Source organism: Symphalangus syndactylus, chromosome 5 (assembly GCF_028878055.3).
Source record: "Symphalangus syndactylus isolate Jambi chromosome 5, NHGRI_mSymSyn1-v2.1_pri, whole genome shotgun sequence".
NCBI lineage: Eukaryota > Metazoa > Chordata > Mammalia > Primates > Hylobatidae > Symphalangus > Symphalangus syndactylus.
Window position 1 is genome coordinate 117,013,787 of NC_072427.2, and position 23,175 is coordinate 117,036,961.

A 23,175-nucleotide genomic window follows, 5' to 3' on the forward strand; every position below is an offset into this window, starting at 1 on the left:
AAAACTTATCAGCACTTTCTTTTTGTTATGGGTCTCCCAAAAGTACTGGTGGGTCATTATCATGTCCTTTCATTCATAATTACAGCCATAAAGAAATTTAACTAAACTATTTAAAAGGTTCCATAGGGCTTTAAAAAACGTCTGTAATCTTTTTTTTTTTTTGAGACAGAGTCCCACCCTGTCGCCGAGGCTGGAGTGCAGTGGCACAATTTTGGCTCACCGCAACCTCCGCCTCCTGGGTTCAAGGGATTCTCCTGCCTCAGCCTCCCTAATAGCCGGGACTACATGCATGCACCACCACACCCAGCTAATGTTTTGTATTTTTAATAGAGATGGCTTTTCACCATGTTGACCAGGCTGGCCTTGAACTCCTGACCTCACCTGATCTGCCTGCCTCGGCCTCCCAAAGTGCTGGGATTACAGGCATGAGTCACTGCACCCGGCCTCAAAAACCTCTCTAATTCTATTAAGTATTTGTTTTCCCAGATAACTAAGGACTTAAAAAAAAATTATATCACAGCCTCAGCAGGAATCACTTTGAAATAACCCTGGCTAAGCCTGTTTAGTAGTATAGTCAGCTTCACTACTCTGTCACCAAATTAAAATGTACTAGAAGCTAATTGTCTTAACAGTTAGCCATGATTACTACAGCAGTGATTTGTTCCCTTGTTATTCAGTTTGGTTTCACTTTATTTATTTATTTTATTTTTAATTTTTTTTTTTTTGAGATGGAGTCTTGCTCTGTCGCCCAGGCTGGAGTGCAGTGGCATGATCTCGGCTCGCTGCAGACTCTGCCTCTTGGGTTCAAGCGATTCTCCTGCCTCAGCCTCCGGAGTAGCTGGGATTACAGATGCCCGCCACCGCACCTGGCTAATTTTTGTAGTTTTTAGTAGAGACGGGGTTTCACCATCTTGGCCAGGCTGGTCTCGAACTCCTGACCTCATGATCCACTCGCCTCGGCCTCCCAAAGTGCTGGGATTACAGGCACTGTGCCTGGCCTGGTTTCACTTTATTTGCACCATTCATTCCTGATCTGTTGTCTTGTGTGTTTTCACTTGCTTCATTTCTTCTCGTGATATGTTTCCCTTTATCTTTTCCATTCCATTTTTTTCTCTTTCCCGCCTTTCTAACTCTTCTGCCTCTGGTTTTTTTTTGTTTTTTTTTTTTTTTTACCAGCTTACTCCACCTTTCCACAGGCGGCACAGACTGTCCTGTCTGTCAGCAAATGCTGATTGTGGGAAATGAGACTTCAATCATGTAAAGGAGTGTCCATCACAGAATAGAGACGGTTGAAAAACACTGCCTTAGTGGCTTCCGAGCATTGGTGTATTTCCAGATATTTTTCAAATTAACAGATCCCACTGGTGATCATTTCCTTGAAAGAAACTCAGGGTCTCTATTAAGCCATGTGGAAAATTTGCATAAGGTGGTGAATAGAACTCTGCACAAAGTTGGGAAATCTAGCTTTACAGTTGGTCCTGAACACAGTTTTATTCATCTTTTCTGTGACATTTGTTATAAACCATCAAAGGAAAAGTAAGATTGTTTGACTCTCCACTACCAAAAACAGGCATTAAAGAGCAGATTCTATCAGTTAACCTCGCTGTGCTTGAATGAATGTGACGCTTGACAGCCGATGAAATATGAGCTGCAAGTTTCTTTTACCCTGCTCCTATAAACTATGCGTTGTTTTGATTTGGCTTATTGATCGCATTATGGAGGATTTCTATATGGCTGTTGTCCGGAATTCTGTTCTTTTATTCTTTTGAGTGAAAGGTTGCATATAATTTGGTAAAAATTTCTAAAAGGAAGTGTGCATTCCGCATTTAATAAATAGTTTGTGTGCAGCTAATATAGCCTATTTCCTACTGAAGCAATTCAAAGACCTTTAACAGTCATAGAGTATGTCATAAGAGTAAGCCATTTATGCAGCAGCTTTGGGTTGTTGAAACCCTTTAGGGAATCTGATTTTATAAATTTTATTTAAATCACTAGTTGGATATAGTTTAGACATGATTTTGTCCTATAGAAGGTACATTCTTGGTGTTTGAGATAACCTTAAATGTTCTTAACCTTAGGAGCCTTTGTATAGGCAGGGAAGTACTTTTGTAAAACACAGTTCTCAATCATAAAAATCCAATAGCAAGTGAATCATTAAAAAACTCACATTTGGTTTTATATTCCACATCACCCTTAAATCTGATCATGTATATCTTTTACTTAAAATATTTCAGTGGCTCCCTACTGCCTTCGGAATACTACCCAAATGCTTAGAGTAGTGCCTCTCAAATTTTAAAGTAAAGTCCATGCAAGTCACCTGGGCGTCTTTTAAAAATGCTGATTGGCATTTGGTAGTTCTGGGGTGGGGCTTGATAGTCTGTATTTCAGACAAGTTCTAAGATTGGTCCAAGGATGGCACTTAGAGTAGCAAAGCATTAAAATGTAAATAGGCAAAGCTCTCCATCATCTCTGCCCTGCAGTTGCATCTTTTGCCACCCTGTCTCTCTGTGTCTCTATCCTGCCTTGCTCTCCCTCTCCTCTCTCACTCTTTTTCTTAAGAGACAAGGTTTTCGCTCTGTCACCCATGCTGGAGTGCATGGCATGTGCATGGCTCACTGTAACGTCGAACTCCTGGGCTCAAGTCATCCTTACACCTCAACCTCCTAAGTAGCTAGGAATACAGATATGAGCCACCATGTCCAACTAATTAAAACAACTTTTTTTTTTTTTTTTTGTAGAGACAGGGTCTCACTCTGTTGCCCAGGCAGGTCTCAAACTCCTGGCCTTGAATGATATGCCCACCTCTGCCTCCCAAAGTGTTAGTCATGAGCCACTGTGCCCGGCCACCCTCTGATTTCTGCCCATACCCCAAATTCCCACCACGTGGAGTTTCAGTTCTCTGAATGTGTTGTGTATTCTTATTGCTCTATGCCTTTACCCATGTTCCACCTTCTGCCTGGACTACTCTTGATAATCCCTTGATATCCTTCCACCTTTTATCACGTGTCACTGTCTTCTTGACACCATCCCCAACTCTCAGTTTTGTTTTGATGGCCAGCAGTTGTAGCGTCCTGTGGGTTCTACTTTTATGGAGAGACTTAACAGTGTGGTATTCTTTCCTTCAAAGTGTTTTTGTAAAGAATAGAAAGTAGAGGCCGGGTGCAGTGGCTCACGCCTGTAATCCCAACACTTTGGGAGGCCAAAGTGGGCAGATCACGAGGTCAGGAGATAGAGACCAGCCTGGCTAACATGGTGAAACCCCGTCTCTACTAAAAATACAAAAAAAAATAATAATAATCTAGCTGGGCATGGTGGCGTGTGCCTGTAATCCCAGCTACTCAGGAAGCTGAGGCAGGAGAATCGCTTGAACCTGGGAGGCGGAGGTTGCAGTGAGCCGAGACCGTGCCACTGCACTGGTGACAGAGTGAGACTCCTTCTCAAAAGAAAAAAAAAAAAAAGAATAGCAAGTAGATTTATTTGGGCTAAATAATGAAGTCCACATTGGAGAGTAGTGTGGAATGTTGGGTAAGTAACGGTACAATTAAATTGATGATCAGAAATAGGTAGGAGACTGAGCACAGTGGCTTATGCCTGTAATCCCAGCACTGTGGGAGGCTGAGGCGGGAGGATCACTTGAGGTCAGGAGTTTGAGACCAGCCTGGGCAACATGGTGAAACCCCAACTCTACTAAAAAAATACAAAACTTAGCTGGGTGTGGTGGGGTTCTCCTGTAATTGCAGCTACTCAGGAGGCTGAGGCAGGAGAATCGCTTGAACCTGGGAAGCGGAGCTGAGATCGCTCCACTGCACTCCAGTGACAGAGCAAGACCCTGTCTCACAAAAAGAATAAGTAGAAAGGGGAAGAGAAAATAGTTGACAGGAGATCCTAAAGCCGTTACTACAAATTTTGGGAGTGATGTAATATTCAATCAAGTGGAAGGTCAGGGAAATATTTTTGCTGCTACTTCTAGGAAAGTTTAAAGGAGGGAAAATTGGAGAAAAGGAAATTACCTGTTCTTTTTGCATGAATGTATGTGTCTTACTGGGAGAATAGACTCACAAGGCCTAGATTAGCATTACTACTGTGAGGTGCTGTGATGGATTCCTTGAGTGGATGTTTTGTCTCTAGGGCTGCAGCTTGAAGCTAAGTTTTTTAAAGCACCATTTGACTTCTGGCTCCATTATTTACTAATTCTGTGGCCCTGAGCAAATGGAACATATTTCCCTAATTATAAATAAAAGTAATATTATTTACCTGCTAAGGTTTTTCAGAGTATTAAACCAGTTAACGTACATACGATATATAGTAGGTTAATTCTCTTTTCTTTAGGACTGTGTTGTCAAGCCTAATTTTAAAAAAGTTACAATATTAAAAGAAATCATTATGTTGTGAACAGGTAGTGCAGAAGTCAATGTCTACTTTATGAATTCACTTTAACAGGTCATCTGATATCTGTCTATATCCTGTTATCAATTAAATTGGCTTGCTTTTTAATTTAACCGCTATGAGAAGATGAAAGAGATAGGCATTTCGTAGTGATTGATTCCCAGTTTGTGACTTGAATGTCATAAGTAGACTAATTGATGTTATAAATTATGATTGTATAAATTTTAATGAATTGCGTTGTATAACAGGCATTTAGTAAATACTGAGTGTTTATTATGTGAAAGAGAAGGGAGTATTAAATACCACCGAGTGGTTATTATGTGGAAGAGAAAGGAGAAGCAAGGATTTTATAATTTGATAAAGCAATATATATATAAAATGAAGAACAACGCTATAATGTTTATCAACAAATAATTTAATATACTGCAGCTCTTGAATTGGTTTTAAATGTCCTTGAAATAACCATTTGTAAAGCAAAAGTAATCCTAGTAGAAATATTTCTGCTGTGATCTTGATGGATTTGGTGATTTTTCTCATTATAAATTGCCGCACAGATGAAGTTGCTAAGTGACATGAATTTTGTCACAAAAACCTCACTCTTCTTAATGCTTTATTGATTCTCTGTTTCTGTGACCGATGCAAAGTGTAAAATTGCATGGAATGTTCTTCCTGCACAGTTGAGCTATTAAGCAGAACTAATTCTTTATGGAATGACAACAAGGCATAAGAAAGGCATCTCTTGGATTAGGCAATATAAGGCAATCACTTGGCAAAAGGCTGAAGGGAAAGTGGTCTTGGTAAAGACAAAGCAGTGACACTTTTTTTCCCCCTTGAATTCATAGGAGCCACACAAGTTGAACGGCTTTGAAGCTGGTTAATGTAGCTTACTATGCATGTTTTTTCTGTACCATTTCCTGCTTGTTTTTGCCAGCAGAGGGGCCAAGAATAATCACTTGATAAATGCATTAGCATGTCGCATACCCTTCTGTGACCACACACTGTTGCTGGGAAGACAGATAATTTGAGAAGAAGAAAATCCCAGTTGGGGATGTCTTTCAAAAGTGAGATCAGATTTTACTCCTAAACTAACACAAGTCTGTCTAGGTTATGAGAGTGCCATATGGAGACGGAATCGTTTTTAAAAATTTAAGTCAAGTTTAAATTGAGAAGTTGAGAAAGATGTAATAGGCAAAGTGAACAGTGATTTATCTTCATTTTATTGGCTCTAGAGATGAAGACAAAGCATGTTGGTGGTAATTTTTTGACAATTTAATGATTATCGAAAACTTACTTCCCTGGACTTTTCTTAGTGACACCCTGTTCCTCTTTATTTTGCTGAGGTGTATGATTTTCCTTGTTTTTAACCTCTTCCTACATTCCTACCAACACAGACTCTTCCTCTTACCACACTTCTACATCTACTTCTGGTGTTCTTCATAATCTGGTCCTGGGAAACCACCCTAGTTGCCTGTCAAGCCCTAGTTACTTCTGATCTCATTGGGGTGGGCTCCATCAGTCCAGCAGAACATGAGCCAAGGGGTAGCTGAAGAGCACTGTACTTCAGCCGCAGATGAGGACATTGGGAGAAGTGATTGTGAATTCAGTATTGTAAATCTTCATTTACTGTAACTATTTTCTCCTCTGCTTTAGAAGAGTAGAAATATCAATGTGGCATAGATGCATATACAAAAGAGTATGCTTCTATTTTAGCACTCAATAGTGGTAAAAATATTTGTATTTTTGTAGTTTAATCCTGAAGAAGTACTCAGATGTTCAGCAGTCTTGGTCACATATGAATTGCAAGAACCTGCGGCCACTCTAGAAAATCCATTTCTCACTTGAGATTCCTAGGAACAGACCAACTGGTTCTAGGACCAAATTCTGAATAATTTCAAGTCTGGCCTAGTGGATTCTGTGCCACGTTGAGTATTATGAGACTTCCCAAGATAGGGTTAGAATGTCAGGGGACCCCGGAACTGACATGTGTCTACAGGATATGCTGGATCAGCAGCCTGTAAAAGGTCTGTCCCCGAATTGCAATCCTGTGTGTACCACTGGCATCAAGAGGCAGAGGGTTAGGCTGGGCTTTTCAGGTGTGTGTGTGTATGTGTGTGTGTTTGCACATGTGTGTGTAATGCTTACTGATACCAACTCTCCTAGCTTCTCAGCAGAGGTGTGACTGCTCTTTGACCATTTCCATAAGTAGAAGAATAGGAATAGGAGGGCTCTAGGTTTCTGGCTCCTTCTGTTCCTGTAATAGTTAGAACTGGAACATAGATCCATTTCTAGTTATTAGGATAAATATTTTTGTGTGCACTTTTCATGTATGGTGTTATAAAGGTAATTTAAACTTAGTTTCAGCATCTTACGGTTCTTCAGATTATTACTATGTACACATTTTACTATATGCTCTAGATGAAGGAGGTGACGAGTGAATTGAATCCATACATACCCTAGGACAAATTTTATTTGTGTGTTTATGAGATATCTCTTGACTGCCTTTTTTATCTGTGGTGCTGTGCCAGAAATAAAAAGATAAAAGACGCTATTCTGTGGATGAGAGCAGAAAGTAAAGCTGATGAAACAAACAATGAAGCAAACAAGATATTCTAAGCTCCTGGGAATATTAAAGGGATCTCTAGTTCTACTTGGGAAAATCAGGACTAACTTTATGGAAGAGGTGAAGATAGTCTCTAGGAGTCAGCTTTTTAAATCTCTGTTTGCTGTCTTCCTGCTTAATTTATGTTTTCTTCTTTAACACTGGCTAGAAAATTAAATAGAATCTTTTCTGTTTTTTTGAGAAGTATAGCCTTCTTGAAATTTATTTTTAAAGTTTACATATAGTAAATTCTTTCAAATCTATCGTTCTGTGAATTTTAACATATGTGTAGAGTTGTGTAACCATCACTACAATCAGGATACAGAATAGTTTCATCATCCCAAAACAGTCTCTCAGGCTGTACTATATAGACATGACCCTCTCTCTCCCCTGACTCGTAGCAGCCCATATTTTTTGCATTTTCTGGAATACCATATAAATAGTAGAATTATATATTATGTAACCTTCTGTGTCTTGCTTCTTTTACTCAGCATAATGCATTTGAGATTTATTGATCTATATTGTTAAGGCTTATGTATTTTGTTTTATCAGTAGTTTGCTTTTTGTTGCTGAGTAGTACTTCACTGTATGAATTTAACACAGTTTATTCATTCACCACCTTTGAAGGACATTTAGGTTGTTTCCAGTTTTGGATGATTATGAATAAAGCTTTCCTAAACTGTCTCATACAGACTTGTGTGTGAATGTAAGTTTTTATTTCTATTGAGTAAATATTTAGAGATGAGAATGCAGGGTTTTTTTTGTTTTGTTTTGTTTTTGAGATGGAGTCTCACTCTGTCATCCAGGCTGGAGTGCAGTGGTGTGATCTCGGCTCACTGCAACCTCTGCCTCCCGGGTTCAAGCGATTCTCCTGTCTCAGCCTCCCAAGTAGTTGGGAATACAGGCGCCTGCCACCACGCCCAGCTAATTTTTGTATTTTTAGTAGAGACGGAGTTTTACCATCTTGGCCTGGCTGATCTTGAACTCCTGACCTAGTGATCCACCTGCTTCGGCCTCCCAAAATGCTGGGATTACAGGCGTGAGCCACCACGCCCGGCCGAGAATGCAGGGTCTTATGGCAAGTATGTGTTTATGAAAAACTGCCAAGTTATTTTCCAAAGTGATGGTACCAGTTTGCATCCCACCAACAATGTATCAGAGTTTCAGGTACGCCATATCCTCACCAGAACTTGGTATTGGCAGTGTTTTGGATTTGAGTCATTCTAACAGGTGTGTAGTGACATCTCATTGTGGTTTTAATTTGCATTTCTCTATAGTGTGAGGTAGGATATCCTTTTGTGTTTAGTTGCCATTCATATATCTTCCTTGTTAAAGTATCTGTTCAACTCATTTGCCCACTTTTTATTGAATCATTTTCTAATTATTAAGTTTTGAGCATTATGTATACATTCTGGATACAGAACTTTTGTCAGATATGTGATTTTAAAATTTTCTCTCCCAGTCTGTGGGAGAGTCTGTTCTTTCATTCTCTTAACAGTATTTTTCCAAGAGGAGGGGTTTATTTTATTTATTTTTAGAGACAGAGTCTGTTGCCTAGGCTGGACAGCAATGGTGCGATCCGGGCTCAGTACAGCCTCACCTCCCAGGCTCCAGTGATCCTCCTACTCCAGCCTCCCAAGTATCTGGGAGCACAGGCACACATGGCCACACCCAGCTAATTGTTTATTTTTTGTCAAGATGGGGTCTCCCTGTGTTGGCCAGGCTGGTCTCCAACTCTTAGGTTCAAGTGATCCTCCCACCTCTGCCTCCCAAAGTGCTGGGATTACAGGCATGAGCCACCATTCCCAGCCAGAAGGTTATTTTTTCCTTAACTTTGATGAAGTCCAGTTTATCAATCTTTTATGGATTGTGCTTTTTATAAGTCATATATAAAAACTGTTTGCCTAACCCCAGGACACAAAGATTTTTCTGTTTTCTTCTAAATGTTTTATACTTTCACATTTCACATTTAGGTCTTTGACCCAATTTAATTAATTTTTTTGCATAAGGTATAAAGTATAAGTCAAGATTAATTATTTAAAGATGAATTTTTTCAAATATGGATGTTTGCTTGTTCAAGTACAGTTTGTTGAACAGACTATCCCTTCTTTATTGAATTCCTTTTGCAACTTTATAAAAATCAGTTGACATATTTGTATTGGTTAATTTCTGTACTCTTCTGTACATATACAGACATATACAGAGAGTATATGTCTAACCTTTTGCCATTATCATACTTCCTTTATCAATAATTTTTGAAATCATTGTAATTCTTGAAATCAGACAGTGTGAGCTCTTCAATTTTGTTTCATCTTTTTCAAAATTGTTTTGGCTATTCTAGGTCCTTTGCCTTTTCATAAAACCTTTAGAGTAGCTTTTTATTGTGCATATGAGAACAGGGCTGGCCTGGGCAAAATTGCCTGTCTTTAGTCTTCTGCCACTTTTTGTTTCCATATATTTTGTGTCCAGCCTTTTTATATCTGGTGAATATTTAATATAATCATGCTAGTTCCTGGATGAAGGGTTCTCTGCTCTAGATTTGTCCAAGGCCCTTTAGACCAATGAAAATACAGCTGTCCTTATCCTTTGTCATAGGCATTGTGTCTGCTGGCTAATCTAGTCTCTTAAGTCCCAACACATTTCTGTGCTTTATGATACGTATATTTATGTACAGATATAAATATGTCATTACCTCCTTATGTGCTAGAACTGAAACATACAAAATAATGATGCCGAAAATAATAAAAGAAAATTTGGACTGATTTTAAGTTATTCGTTGTCTTATTCTAAATCTTCGTTGCCCACTAAGCAAATTGCCATCATAACCAGTTGTGAATTAGTTTTATTTTGGTGGACATTTAATGATAAACAGTTATGTATAAAGCACTATGACTTTTAGGTCCATTGAAATCACTGCTAATTTCTTACTCTTGGGCTTTAGGAGACAGATACTAAGTTCATGAAACTTGTTCTTTTTTTTTGTTTTGTTTTGTTTTTTTTTTTTGAGACGGAGTCTCGCTTTTTCACCCAGGCTGGAGTGCAGTGGCTCAATCTCGGCTCACTGCAGTCTCCACCTCCTGGGTTCAAGTGATTCTCCTGCCTCAGCCTCTCCGAGTAGCTGGGACTACAGGCGCCCGCCACCATGCCCGGCTAATTTTTTGTATTTTTAGTAGAGACGGGGTTTCACCGTGGTCTCGATCTCTTGACCTCGTGATCCGCCCGCCTCGGCCTCCCAAAGTGCTGGGATTACAAGCGTGAGCCACCGCGCCCGGCCCGAAACTTGTTCTTTTGTTGAGTATTCATTGAAGGGGTGCCAGAAGGTGGAAAGGTGGGGGAAAATACCAAAAAAAGCCATTAACAGTTAACAGTTTAACAGTTAAGCCCAGGCTTTAGAAAACTTGCCATTGACAAGGACTTCATGTCTAAAACACCAAAAGCAATGGCAACAAAAGCCAAAATCGACAAATGGGATCTCATTAAACTAAAGAGCTTCTGCACAGCAAAAGAAACTATCATCAGAGTGAACAGGCAACCTACAGAATGGGAGAAAATTTTTGCAACCTACTCATCTGACAAAGGGCTAATATCCAGAATCTACAATGAACTCAAACAAATTTACAAGAAAAAAACAAACAACCCCATCAAAAAGTGGGCAGAGGACATGAACAGACCCTTCTCAAAAGAAGACATTTTTTTTTTTTTTTTAATTATACTTTAGGGTTTTAGGGTACATGTGCACAATGTGCAGGTTTGTTACATATGTATCCATGTGCCATGTTGATTTCCTGCACCCATTAACTCGTCATTTAGCATTAGCTGTATCTCCTAATGCTGTCCCTCCCCCCTCCCCCCACCCCACAACAGTCCCCAGAGCGTGATGTTCCCCTTCCTGTGTCCATGAGTTCTCATTGTTCAATTCCCACCTATGAGTGAGAACATGCGGTGTTTGGTTTTTTGTCCTTACGATAGTTTACTGAGAATGATGTTTTCCAATTTCATCCACGTCCCTACAAAGGACACGAACTCATCATTTTTTATGGCTGCATAGTATTCCATGGTGTATATGTGCCACATTTTCTTAATCCAGTCTACCGTTGTTGGACATTTGGGTTGGTTCCAACTCTTTGCTATTGTGAATAGTGCCGCAATAAACATACGTGTGCATGTGTCTTTATAGCAGACATTTATGCAGCCAAAAAACACACGAAGAAATGCTCATCATCACTGGCCATCAGAGAAATGCAAATCAAAACCACAGTGAGATACCATCTCACACCAGTTAGAATGGCCATCATTAAAAAATCAGGAAACAACAGGTGCTGGAGAGGATGTGGAGAAATAGGAACACTTTTACACTGTTGGTGGGACTGTAAACTAGTTCAACCATTGTGGAAGTCAGTGTGGCGATTCCTCAGGGATCTCGAACTAGAAATACCATTTGACCCAGCCATCCCATTACTGGGTATATACCCAAAGGACTATAAATCATGCTGCTATAAAGACACATGCACACGTATGTTTATTGCGGCACTATTCACAATAGCAAAGAGTTGGAACCAACCCAAATGTCCAACAACGATAGACTGGATTAAGAAAATGTGGCACATATACACCATGGAATACTATGCAGCCATAAAAAATGATGAGTTCGTGTCCTTTGTAGGGACATGGATGAAACTGGAAAACATCATTCTCAGTAAACTATCGCAAGGACAAAAAACCAAACACCGCATGTTCTCACTCATAGGTGGGAATTGAACAATGAGAACTCATGGACACAGGAAGGGGAACATCACACTCCAGGGACTGTTGTGGGGTGGGGGGAGGGGGGAGGGACAGCATTAGGAGATACACCTAATGCTAAATGACGAGTTAATGGGTGCAGGAAATCAACATGGCACATGGATACATATGTAACAAACCTGCACATTGTGCACATGTACCCTAAAACCCTAAAGTATAATAAAAAAAAAGAAAAAAAAAGAAAACTTGCCATTGAAAATTATTTTATGAATAGTTCGAACGTATCATTGAGTATTAAGATCATCCAAGTTGGGTCATTTTTTAAATGGCTACAATGGCTGTAACTAGAGAAATAATATCTATTAGCTCCAAAAATCCTATAATATAAAGTTAGAAGGTGTATTGGGGTACACTGAACCGTGATTCTGGGAAGGCTCTTTAGAGCTGGAAGGAATGGCAGCAGTTGCTGAGAAGAGTGCTACCATTTGTTTTGTTTTCTAGATTAGTCATGCGCAGTTGTGAGAAGAAGGGGAAGAGCAGAACTAAGTTTTAGCCAATGCCCAAATGAATCTCCCCCACCCCAGCACTCTCTCCCCTCTCCCTATCCCTCTCTGTACTCCTCCTTTTTTTCTATGAGCATGATTCAGGAGTCCTGATGACTGCCCTAATTTGAGAGTCAGACAGTCACAAATTCTGACACTATACCACACCTAACCTGCCACATTGTTTTTAAATGAAACTTATGAGCATCATTTCTTCTCTAAAGGTAAAGTCCATTCCCAGGAGGCTCCTGAATCCTGCATATAAATACACCTGTGGCCCCTCTCCCTCTCTCCTCTCCATCCTGCCCTACCCCAGAAGAAGTAATGAATGGGGCTGGGCGCGGCAGCTCATGCCTGTAATCCCAGCACTTTGGGAGGCTGAGGCAGGAGGATTGCATGATCTCACAAGTTGGCGACCAGCCTGGGCAACATGGTGAAACCCTGACTCTACCAAAAACACAGATATTAGCCGGGTGTGGTGGTGTGTGTCTGTGGTCCCAGCTACTGGAAAGGCTGAGATGGGAGGATTGCCGCAGCCCGGGAAGTTGAGGCTGCAGTGAGCCAAGATCACACCGCTGCACTCCAGCCTGGGTGACAGAGAGAGACCCTGTCCAAGAATGGAGTGGGTGGAGTCATTCAAGGAAAACTAAAGTGACAGAAGAGACCCTGACTGGATATTAGGTTGGCCTGAGATCTAGATGCTACTTTTTAGGACAGGGAAGATAAGTGTATGTTTTCAAGCACTGATGAGGAAACTAGTAATGAGAGAGTGATGCCAAAGAATGGGAATAATAAATGGAATAAGGGCGCAGAGCTGGTAGGAGGGATGGGATTAAGAGCGTCAGGAGAAGGTTAACCTTGGTGCAAGTTGGAATGGTTACTTCTTCCTCAGAACCAGAAGTGAAGGAAGAGAAGCTAGGTGAATAGGGAGAGATTTTGAGGTGGTAAGGAGAAGAATCAATGGTGTTTATGTCCAGCAAGATAATAGAAATAGCTAAAATTTATTCAGTGCTTTAATATTACAGGAAATATATTAAGTACTTTACATGCGTTACCTTATGTAATCCATAATAACCCTTTTAAGTCCCTTACTTTACAGAACAAAATATGTTTAGGAAAAGTAAGAAATTTGAGGCTGGGCGCGGTGTCTCATGCCTGTAATCCCTGTACTTTGGGAGGCCGAGGTGAGCAGATCACCTGAGGTCAGGAGTTCGAGACCAGCTTGGCCAACATGGTGAAACGCTGTGTCTACTAAAAATACAAAGTGCCTGGGTGTGGTGTAGTGCGCCTATAATCCCAGCTACTTGAGAGGCTGAGGCATGAGAATCGCTTGAACCCAGACACAGGTTGCAGTGAGTCGAGATTGCGCCACTGCACTCCAGCCTGGCGATAACGCAAGACTCCATCTCAAACAAACTAACAAACAAACAGAAAAAGAAGTTTGCTTAGGGCTGTACGGTAGAGTGATAACAGCCAAAATCCCTTCTGTTACTCTTCTGAGGGAGATAAGAGGCAAAGTTTTCTAATGTGAGTAGGAGGGAGGCGGCGATGTGGTTTTCATTCAAGTAAACCTTTATTGAATGCCTGTTGTATGCAGGGCACTGTTCTGGCTGTGAGCAACACAGACAAGTAAGACATGTTCTCTGAACTCAAGGAATTTACAATCTGTGGTAAAAATGATTGGGCGCCTGAATAATAACTGGTTAAAACCAGTTACTAATGAGATTAATAAGAGAGTTCCTGAAAAGCAGTGAGTGGCCCAGTGGTCAGGAGGGACTTGAACAGTTTTGTGTTACCCTCTTTCTGGCCAAATAAATTGAACATGGGGAGTCCCAGGTCTAGCATTTGGCAGAGAGCAAAGCGGATGAAATACTAAAGAAGCAACAAATTCTCAGGTATTATTAAAGGTGTGTTTTAAAATATGAATACACTATAGGAATATACTGGAAAATAGTCTGTAGAAACTTTGCATGTAGGGCACATTTCTTAGAGTCCCTGGTTCCCAACTTTGTTACACAGTTTCTAGCCTTCATCTTATTTATATTTATTTAGTCACATATTTTGATCTAAATATTTTCTTTCAGAAGCAAAATGTATTTCATGGCACCTGGTTGTCAGAGTTGTCAGATTCAAGCAGGATAACATGTTCACTAGAAATTAGGTAATAAACCACTTATAGAATGGCTGTTGTATATTTAGTACAGTTTTACAGAGGTGTTGACACCCAAGATGTGATCACATTTGTCTTGTTGTTACATTATTTTTGTTAAGCAGATTTTTTTTCCTGTTAAATAATTTAAGATAACAAATAACTTCTTGCCTAGTCTTAAGGATATAAGTTTTCCTTCTGTTTGAAACCTGTTCCTTGGTTAACTTTCACCTATTGATAGCATGAAATGATGGGACCAGATCTCTTAGTTTTACTTAATGTTCAGTTGCATGTCAGTCTTCAAGTAGGAAGCCTCAAAGTGAATCAGACTTGATAAGGCAAGAAGTTACCACTATGTTTTGATTAGTAAAGCCTAAAGTATACAAACGCATGGTTGATTTGAAAGACCAATGTCATAAAAATAAGCTTTACGTTAATATATATCAAACTCAATACTGAACTCTGAAATTGTGGACGCTTGAGAGTTGTGTTAGAAATTTCCCCGTGTTCTTTTTTTAAAGAAACAGGATGTCTTCTCACCCAGGCTGGAGTGCAGTGGCATGATAATGGCTCACTGCAGCTTCTACCTCCCAGGCTCAAGTGATCCTCTCACCTCAGCCTCCCAAATAGCTAGGACCACAGACACAGGCCACCACACCCAACTCATTTTTTTTGTAGAAATGGGATCTCCCTGTGTTGCCCAGGCTGGTCTCAGACTCCTCAAATGAACTTCCCACCTTGGCCCCCAAAAGCGTAGGGATTACAGGTGTGAACCACCGTGTCCAGCCTCCCTGTGTTGTGTTTTGTTTTGAGATGGGGTCTCACCCTGACACCAAGGTTGGAGTGCAGTGGTGCAATCTCGGCTCACTGCAACCTCTGCCTCCCAGGCTTAAGTGATCCTCCTGCCTCAGCCTCCAGAGTAGCTGAGACTACAGGTATGAACCACCATGCCTGGCTAATTTTTTGTATTTTTGGTAGAAAAAGGTTTCACTGTGTTGCCCAGGCAACTCCTGAGCTCAAGTGATCTGCCTGCCTCGTCCTCCCAAAGTGCTGGGATTATAGGCATGAGCCGCTGCGCCCAGCCCTCCCTGTGTTCTTGGTGAGCTACTTATAGATTTCCCAGAGCTACTGATTGGTGACTTAGAGATGTGGAAATAGCACTGAGGCCTCTGGAACATGCTTCTGCCCACGTTGCCCTGCCATTTAGGATTCCCCAAGGAGGGGGTGTGGCAGCAGCGACTGGTGCAGTCGATGAGGCCTTGGGATCCCCCGGCTGAACTGCAGTGTTAGGACCACCGTTTAAAACCCTGCGTTAGGATTCTGACTTCATTATTTTATGTTTAAATAATATTTTCTCTGCAGTTTTAAAAAGAATGTGATGTTTTTCTTACATTAGGAAATTGTAGTGGACGTATTTAAAATTGTTAGATGGTATGTAATTTCAGACTGTATTCATCATTTTTATTTGGTTTTAAAATCGTATATTAAGCATTTAATTCATTGCAACCTTTTAGAAGCATGCATAGCATATTACTTAAATATTTATTAAATTAGTAGTCATACATTTCCAGTGTAGAGTCATATAAGTGTTGCTTTCTAGTCAAATAAAAGTTTGGAAAACATTTTCATCCAGGCATTTTTAATGTTTTTTTTCTGACTATAAATCATAGAAGCAAATGACTAAATAGACAGGTGAAGAGGAGGAAGTCGCAAATAAAATAGGCACTTACATTTATTGTGTTTGCAAGGCTGTTTTTCAGGACAGCGCATGTTTCTCAAGACCTTGTTTCTTGCCTGTTTTATAGAGCTCTGGCCTCTTAACAGCACAGCTTTAATGACTTCTTGTGGGGCTCTTGGTTTATGTTAGCACTGACTGTGGAGGGAAGAGAGAGGTCAGGTTTCACAAGGAGGCTGTGGACTTGTAAAATCATACCTAACTGGCAGAAACAAAGTCTGTGGAAGGAAGTAAGCTGAGATTTGCATAGGACATGAGGTGTTTTGCCATTCAAATAAATGCAAGATATTTTGATAATACTGAAAATAGTTTGCAGACTAAAGTTTTAAAAGGCTCTAAGATTTATTGTGAAAGACATAGTCATTTACTCAGTTGAATGCCTCACTTAAAAAAATCGAAATTGGAAAAGCAAATACTCGCTAGGAAACAACATTTAAAACTATCATGATATAGATGTTTTATATTTGCATGCTTTTCTAAAGTTTCTAAGTTTTGATATAAAATATAATTTGTTTTTTAATTGCACGGTGGTTTTATTCAATTTTTTTCTTGTAATTTCCAGGTTTAGGGCACTGGTTAGCGAGAAAAATCAAGCATCCATTGATCATAAGTGATGTTTACCCAAAGAGTGAGAAGTTAAAAGAACTAAAAAGGCAGATAAAAATTAAGAGTAAGGGATTTTATCAAGCAGTAGAGTAACAGTAGAAAATGTATACATTCATACTTTCACTGCAATCTATGCCCCATAGCGGCATATATACTTTATAAAAAGATCACTAGTTTTCCTAATTAAATACTTTTATAGGAAAAAATAAGTAAAGTAAAAAATAAAATAAAAATCACCATACATAATCCTACCACTGGAGATCTGAACTTAGTTACCTATCTCTTTTTAATATATCTCCCATTATTTCATCATTGAAGTAGTAAATTTTATCTCCTTCAAATAATTTATCTCTGCACATTCAAAATGGAAAAATTACTTTTGTTTCTCTGTAGTTTATATACCTTTATGCAAAAGCTACCCAAGTTTGGCTTAGTAGAAAATAACAGAAAAAAATTAAATTTTAGAATACCTTTGCCTTTATTCAGGCTTTAAAGTTTATTTTTATTGTATATAAGGATCACTGGCATCCTTTGTTTGACATTCTTTGAGTCATTCTTCTGAAAGTAAAACCAGTGTATTCATAGTAAGGCATTCTGTCACTATTCTCATCTCCTGCACCACTGCTAGGAGTTTACTAGGTAACAAGCAGTGCCTGGGTACACATATGTATATGTATATGTAATTTAATGTTATTCTTACAATATGCTTAGAAAGTATTTTTAATATCCCCTTTTACTGAGGGATACTGAGGCTTGAGATTGAGTAACATCTCCAGGACACACAACTCATTAATGCAAAACTGATTCTAACTCAGATGTATGGATTTTAATATCTGCACTCTTACCTGCAAGGCTATGCCGGTGTATCACCTCCCTATATACACATAAATTATGCTGGTCTGTACTGGGTTTTATTCCTGGTTTTCTTTATACCAGCTAAGGCCAAGATTTCACTTAGTCTTTTTTTTTTTTTTTCTGAGGTGGAGTTTCACTCTTGTTGCCCAGGCTGGAGAGCAGTGGTGTGATCTTAGCTCACCGCAACCTCGGCCTTCTGGGTTCAAGCAATTCTCCTGCCTCAGCCTCCCAAGTAGCTGGGATTGCAGGCATGCACCACCACGCCCAGCTAATTTTGTGTTTTTAGTAGAGACAGGGTTTCTCCTTGTTGGTCAGGCCAGTCCCGACCACCCGATCTCAGGTGATCTACCCACCTCAGCCTCCCAAAGTGTTGGGATTACAGGCATGAGCCACCGCACCCTGCCACTTAGTCTTTTAAAAAAACTATCCTTGGCTGGGCATGGTGGCTCACGCCTGTAATCCCAGCACTTTGGGAGGCCAAGGCAGTGGATCACTTGAAGCCAGGAGTTCAAGACCAGCCTGGTCAACATGGTGAAACCCCGTCTCTACTGAAAATACAAAAAAAAAATTAGCTGGCCATGGTGGCATCCGCCTGTAGTTCCAGCTACTGGGGAGGCTGAAGCAGGAGAATTGCTTGAACCCGGGAGGCAGAGGTTGCAGTGAGCTGAGATTGTGCCGCTGCACTCCGGCCTGGACAACAAAGTGAGCCTCTGTCTCAAAAAAAAAAAAAAAAAAAAAAAAAAAAAAAAAAAAAAATTGCATTTAAATTGGAAAAACAGTAAACACTGTTTTTTAGGCTGCTATTATAGAAACTCAAAGATGTCTTTCTATAAATCTTAATGATAGCCTTACGTATGAGCCGTTAGTCAAAAAATCAAGACTTAGCATTGTAGAACAGCTGTAAATCAAAAATTAAGAAAAAACCACACAAATCAAGATGAATAGATATTTTAAGTTGTTTCTATTATTAGTCCATGGCCTAATTTTACAGTTTCCCAGTTTGCCTTCACATCTCCAGTGTCTTCACATTCTGATCAAATGAGAGTTCGAAATGGTTATTCACCAGCCCATTTGATCTCTCTTTGTATTTTCTGATTCAGGCAACATTGTATCCCCCAACCTTTACAGGCCAGAAACCTCAGAACTATATGGATCCTTTCCTCTGTCTCCCCTGAACACCTCTGAGCCAAATGATGTTTGGTGTACAGTGTCTCTTGTGTGTGCCCTCCCTTTGTTCCTGTTACTTCTGCCATCATTCAAACCCAGAGCAGATCTCTCTTCTGCTGTTCTGATAGTCTCTTAACTAGTTAGTCTCCCTACCTCTAAACTCTCTCCCTCTAAGTACTTGGCTTTTTGATGGTCAACATGTTTGTGGGCTTAGAACCAGGAAAATAACAGCAAAGGAAAAGCTGATATTCCTATTAGGTAAACTGTTTTTGAAAAAGAGATTTGTTTTTTAAAAAATACTTGACTACTAAATTTTAGCCTGAGGTAGTATAACTCAGTTTACATACTTTCCTATCTTTTTCTTATTTTTATTTTTTTGAGGCAAGGTCTCATTCTGTTGCCCAGGCTGGAGTGCAGTGGTGTGATCGTGGCTCACTGCAGGCTCAACCTCCTGGGCTCAAGCAGTTCTCCCACCTCAGCTGCCTGAGTAGCTGGGACTACAGGCTCGCACCACCACACTGGGCTAATTTTTAAAACTTTTTTTTGTAGAGACGGGGTCTCGCCATATTGCCCAGGCTGGTCACTTTCCTATCTATAATAGGTTCCTAGAAGTAGACATACTTTTGTTTGGGATGAGAGCCATAGTTTTAAAATTCCAGTACACAGAGTTTTAAAGGTGTTGTTCTGTTTTGGAAATGTAGAAATTTAACACATACTCTTTTTTTTTTGAGATGGAGTCTTGCTCTGTTGCCCAGGCTGGAGTACAGTGGCACCATCTCGGCTCACTGCAACCTCCCCTCCCAGGTTCAGGCGATTCTTCTGCTGCAGCCTCCTGAGTAGCTGGGACTACAGGTGTACGCCACCACGCCCAGCTAATTTTTGTGTTTTTAGTAGAGACAGGGTTTCACCATGTTGGTCAGGATGGTTTTGATTTCCTGACCTTGTGATCCACCCTCCTTGGCCTCCCAAAGTGCTGGGATTACAGGCGTGAGCCACCGTGCCTGGCCTTAACACATATTCTTACCCAGCTAGAAAGCCAATGCATTTCACCTTATACTGAGCAGCAGAATTGCTTAGGAGTAGAACCTGTACTTTTTTTTTTTTTTTTTTTGAGACAGAGTTTTACTCCTGTTTCCCAGGCTGGAGTGCAGTGGTGTGATCTCGATTCACGGCAACCTCCGCCTCCCAGGTTCAAGCAATTCTCCTGCCTGAGCCTCCTGAGTAGCTGGGATTACAGGCACCTGCCACCACACCCAGCTAATTTTTTGTATTTTTAGTAGAGATGGGGTTTCATCACATTGGCCAGGTTGGCCTCGAACTCCTGACCTCAGGTGATCCACCCGCCTCGGCCTTCCAAAGTGCAGGGATTACAGGCGTGAGCCACCGTGCCCGGCCTAGAACCTGTAATTTGTATCTTCTACAGAAAGTTTGGGGAAGTCAAAACTTTTCACTCATGAGGGTCTTGGAAGTTGACTACCTGGATTCAGATCCCAGTATCACCACTTACTAGCTGCAAAACTTTGGGCAAGTTGCTTAATTTCCCTGTCCAGTTTCCTTAACTGAAAATTGGGTAATAGTTTTGAGAACTAAATAAGCTGGAATATGTAATGTACTCAATGCAGCACCTGGCAGTAAAATGTATGTTAAGCTATTGTTATTTCTGTCTTTATTAAATTGCTTCAAACCTCTGTTATTTGCTTTTATAATTTAGCTTGAGTATTCCTTATCTGAAATGCTTGGAACCAGAGTGTTTCAGATTTCACATTTTTTTAAAATTTTGTAATATTTGCATTACGCCAGTTGAGCATCCCAAATCCAAAAGTCTGAAATATTCCAATGAATATTTCCTTTGAGCATCATGTCAGTGCTAAAAAACGTTCCAGATTTGGAGCATTTTGGATTTTTGAATTTGGGATTCTCTGTACTTTTGCGATGCTCAGCTTTTGGGGGTGCTCTGTCCTTTTTCTTCATAGCATTTATCACAGTTTGAATTTATTACACTTGGATAGTAATTTAATTAAATGCTTTTCTCCACCATTAACAAACATCCCTGAGAATAAAACCTCTGTTAGTTTTGTTCATCATTAGATCCTTGGTGCCTCAAATATACTAGATGCTGAATAAATATTCATTGAATGAATTAATAAATTTAGAAGAGATTACTTTAAAAGTTTCCTAAAAGTGATTAAAACTGTTTTCTAAATTGGGGAGAAAATCTGGTCCATTATTTTATAAAGAATTCTATGACTCAGAGCCTATCAGCATGGTTAACCACAAACTAAATGAATGGTGTTATTGTAAGAACAATGGGATCGGTATTAATATGTGATTCATGGAAATTAACTCCGTGTCAGTTATACTGTATATCTTTAATAGCAGAGATATTGTTTTTATATAACTAAGATTGGTTGTTTAAATACTATTGCATGTTGCCATAAAAAGTTTGGTTTTGAAATAATTGATGCCTAACTACTTCTCTTTTTTTTTTTTTTTTTTTTTGAGATGGAGTCTCGCTCTGTCGCCCAGGCTGGAGTGTAGTGGCGTGATCTTGGCTCACTGCAAGCTCCGCCTCCTGGGTTCACACCATTCTCCTGCCTCAGCCTCCCCAGCAGCTGGGACTACAGGTGCACGCCGCCATGCATGGCTAATTTTTTTGTATTTTTAGTGGAAACAGGGTTTCACCGTGTTAGCCAGGATGGTCTCAATCTCCTGACCTCGTGATCCACCTGCCTTGGCTTCCCAAAGTGCTGGGATTATAGGTGTGAGCCACTGCGCCTGGCCTTTTTTTTTTTTTTTTTAATTTAAGTTCTAGGGTACATGTGCACAACGTGTAGGTTTGTTACATAGGTATACATGTGCCTATGTTGGTTTTGCTGCACCCATCAACTCGTAATTTACATTAGGTATTTCTCCTAGTGCTATCCCTCCCCCAGACCCCCTCCCCTTTTTCATTTTTTTTTGCAAAAGCTCACTAACAAGTCTGTTTGTTGGGACTACACCCAGTTAAAAAGAGTTAAAATATGTATTTGGCATAAAGGAAGATTTTTTTTCTTTTGCTATGGCAAAGACATATGCATTCTTTTTTTCTAGTAATTAGTCTAAGCAGTTTAAATATATAGAAGGATGGATGCTAAGACATGATGCTTTTTGACAGCATTTACAATTAGAATCACATTTTTATGAGATTATTTCTTTGTTGGTTTTAGAAGTAGTGGATTAACCTATAGAAGCCTTTGAATGGATACATGAAAGCTGCTTGAGTCTAATGCAGCTTATCAAACACTGGTGTTTGTCTGGAGTGTTTTGAAGAGGGGAAGGGAAGAATGAAAGCAGAGACAAGATAAGAGGCTGATAGTGGTTCAGGTGAGAGATGTTGGGACTGGAACAGAAGGGAATGGATTTGACACGTGTTTAGAAGTTAAAATCAATGGGAACAGGTGATTGAGAATACAGAAAGAGTAAGTAGTCTCTAGCTCAGGTGAGTAATTTGACAGTGGTGTGACAAAGATGAAGCAGAGATACAGCCTTGGAAGAAAGAAGATCACTTCATTTTGGACACGATGAGTTTGGAGTGCCTTTGTTTTGTTTTGTTTCTTTTTTTGAGATTGAGTCTCACTCTGTCACCAGGCAGGAGTGCAGTGGCACGATCTCAGCTCACTGCAACCTCTGCCTCCCGGGTTCAAGTGATTCTCCTGCCTCAGCCTCCCTAGTAGCTGGGACTACAGGCACGCACCACCACGCCCAGCTAATTTTTGTATTTTTAGTAGAGACACGGTTTCACCATGTTGGCCAGGATAGTCTCGATCTCTTGACTTTGTGATCTGCCCGCCTCGGCCTCCCAAAGTGCTGGGATTACAGGCATGAGCCACCGCGGCGGCCTGGAGTGCCTTTCATAAACTCCAGGCGAAGATGTCTAGTGCACAGTTGGAGCCAGGAGTACGAAGGTCTGAGGATGGTGATCTAAGCTGGAAGAGGTATTTAGGGGAATCAGCAGCAACGGCTGGCTGTGGTTGAAAACTGAAAAAGGATATAATCACCAAAGAAGACCATGGAGAGAGAAAAGAACATAGAGTCTCTGGAAGGAAGGGCAGAAGAGGAGGGAGAGTGAGCCCTTGAAAAGGGAGACAGGAGGAGCCAGAGAAATAAAAGGAGAACAAGGAGCATGTAGTATCATAGACCCTGTTTCAATAAAATAATAGGGAAAAAGGCAGATTAGATGTTTGAGGCATGGATCAGAAAGGAAGAAGGGGAGACAGCCAGTATAATACCCTTTAGAGAAGTTTCGATCCCATGGGGAGGAGAGCAGATAGCTGCTAGATGGATATGTAACGTGATGTAAAGACATGTTTAGAGTTTTCTTCCTTTTGTTTTTTGAGGTTGAGAGAGAGTGGAA

General features: G+C 40.3%; 1 protein-coding gene across 2 annotated transcripts in view; it reads left to right on the forward strand.

Annotated features, from left to right (window-relative positions):
* PRTG (protogenin) overlaps positions 1 to 23,175 on the forward strand; it is a 127,020-nt gene that overhangs the window by 34,044 nt on the left and 69,801 nt on the right. The window lies entirely within an intron of this gene.